The sequence below is a fragment of the Myotis brandtii genome, unplaced genomic scaffold (assembly GCF_000412655.1).
Source record: "Myotis brandtii unplaced genomic scaffold, ASM41265v1 scaffold986, whole genome shotgun sequence".
Taxonomy (NCBI): domain Eukaryota; kingdom Metazoa; phylum Chordata; class Mammalia; order Chiroptera; family Vespertilionidae; genus Myotis; species Myotis brandtii.
Window position 1 is genome coordinate 860,764 of NW_005372102.1, and position 3,075 is coordinate 863,838.

Below are 3,075 nucleotides of genomic sequence, written 5' to 3' on the forward strand. Positions count from 1 at the left end.
AAATTGTCCAGAGTGGCCGCGCCCGTCACACGTCCCGACAGCATTTGGCCCAATGCACAGGCCGAGAAGGAAATCCCCAAATGACTGTCATCTCTGGTGGCAGATCAAGCACATTCCTGGTCCTAATGTGTGCGTTTCTGTATCTTCTCCAGCTTACGAAGTAGACATGTATGTTTATGTATGTTTTGCAATAAGAAAAAGTACTTTCTGTGAAAGTTATTTGATAAAATGAGAAAATTCTTATGAAATTATGTTTTTTAAAATGAAGATACTGCAGGATCTATCAGTCCAGTCTTAACTACATAATACACACACTCACACTCTCACACACTCACACACACTCACACTCTCACACACACTTACACACACTCACACACTCACACACACTTACACTCACACTCTCACACACTCACACACTCACACACACACACTCACACTCACATACACACTCAGGCTCATGCATACACACTCACATTCACACACATGCACTCACACACATATGCACTCACATTCACTCACACATACACACTCACATTCATACACATACATACATGCACACATACATTCACTCACACACACACTCACATTCATACACATGTACTCACACACGCTCACGCACATACACACTCACATTCATACACATACATGCATGCACACATACATTCACTCTCACACACACTCACAGTCATACACATGTACTCACACACACATACACACTCACACATGCACACATACTCACACTCACACGTTCACACACATGCACTCACACACATACACTCTCACACATACACACTGACATTCACATACTCTCACGCACTCTCACAGTTTTGGACACACACCAATTACTCACACACTCACACAGACACAGAGACTCAGACCGTAGGACAGAAGCCCAGACGCCAGCGAGGACCCGCCCTGCCGGGATGGGGTCGCTAGTCACTTCCTGTGGCTGCCGAAACAGATGACTACACACTTGGTGACTTAAAACAACAGAAATGTGTGCGCTCAGCGTCCCCGAGGCCAGAAGGCTGAGCTCAAGTCTGCAGGCCGCCCCTCTGGGGGCTCCCGGGAGGGTCCCCCCTCTCCGGCTCCCGGGGTTCCCCCGCGCTGGGCTGGTGGCCGCCTCGCCCAGCCTCTGCCTCGGTCCTCACGTGAGCTCTCCCTGTCCTCTGTGTCCTGAGGGCCAGGGCCCCCCAGGGACCCAGGATGGTCGCACGTCGGGGCCCTGACTTCCTCGCGTCCGTCTATGGAGACCCTTGCCCCCGGAGGCACATGCGCGGGCCTCTGGGCGTTAGGGTGTGGACAGGCCTTTTTCGGGGCCACCACGTACCTACTATGGGGGGGGGCTTCTTTAAATATGTTTTTAAAATTGACTTTAGAGAGGGAGGAAGGCAGAGGGAGAGAGGGAAACGTCTGTCGGTTGCCTCCCACACACACCCTGCCTGGGGATGGAGCCCGCAACCTGGGCATGTGCCCTGACTGAGAATCGAACCCTGACCTCCTGGTTCATAGGTCGATGCTCAACCACTGAGCCACCCCGGCTGGGCATGGAGAGACTGTTTAAAACTTTTCTGCATCCTCTTTGCTGCTTTCTCAGTGATATTTGGCGATTAGACACAATCGGTAATGATAGTCATGCTACTCATGAACAAGTTGTATAAAGTTAGAGTTATTTTTCCCAACTTGAGAGCCAGACACAGACAGGGTGAGGCGGCTGACAAGGAGGGTGACAGAGGTCCCGGGCCCCAGGCCTGGGCAGCCGTGTCGGCGTGTCAGGGCGACGTGACCACAGGCGTGTCCTGAGCCGCTGGGGCCCTGTGGCTCTGGGAGGACAGAGCGGGGACAGGTGATGCCTGACCTTGGGGAGCAGTGGACAGACGGCATCACCGCTGTTACCTGAGCACCTGCGGGCAGCACTGTGCCGCCTGCCCTGTGGTCACTCGGGTCCCCCGGGTGAGGTAGGCATCACCCCACTTTACAGGCGAGGGCACGTGCCTCACGCCGGACCCTCTCCTCGGGCTCACGGGCGGCCAGGGCAGAGCTGTGACCCGGCTGGGCAGGCGGCCTAGGACACTGGGAGTGCAGACTTTGATGAGTGCAGGCGGAGGCCTGCTCCTTGGCCTGTCCCAGGTGCATGCAGTGGTGCTCAATCAATGTGCTTGGACCCGTCTCCTCGTGCATATGTGTCCAATGTGTTCCTGTGTGACCAGTGTCCACCCGAGGAGGAGGGCCTTCAGGGCCGTGACTGCAGGAGGCGGGAGGGTGCCCTGAGGCAGGGGGAGGAGGTGCCTGTGCTGCCCGCTGGCCTGCGGTTTGGGCACCTCCTGCCTGCCTCAGGTTCCCCACCTGTGCAACAGAGGCAGAGGGTCTCCCAGCCGCTGCCACGCCCTGCTCCTCGGGGTGAACAGGAAAGCAAGTTGTCACCCCAGGACCCTGGCCTTCAGGGAACTGCAGTCAGGGCCAGCCTCAGGCCCCAGGCCCGCGCCTCCGCCCTCCCGCCGCCCCCTCCCGCTCCTCTTCCTCCCGGAGAGAATCCCAGGAGAATCCCAGACCGCAAGTCTGAGAAGAGCTTTCATCCTGGCCTGGGAATGGGCTCGGGGACCAGGGCATCCGGGGTGAGGCAGTGACAGCAGTTAGAGACGGACACACACCAGGCAGCGAGACACCCCACACATGTCCATGTACACGTCACACAAATGCACATGTGTGCACACACCACACACAATGTGCATACATCACGCACACAGCACACACACGGCACACACACGCACACTCATGAAAGCACGCACACGGCTCTGAAATCACTATGAAAAGCTACACCCTCAGACGTGCCCCTGGCCGGAAGGGTGGTCCATATGAGTAGCCCTGGCCCCCCGCCACCAGGGTAGGTGGGAGAGCTCCCTCCAGGTTTTGGTAGAAGGGGTGAGGAGCATGTCTTTCCAACCAACAAACAGGCACCCACAGCCCCTCGGCTGTCACCTCTTTTCCGCTGGAGGAGGCGCGGTGGCCCTTTCACGTGCAGACGGCGTCCTAGTGCCACGGCCACGCACACGCTCCCTCCAGCGCCCGCTGCGT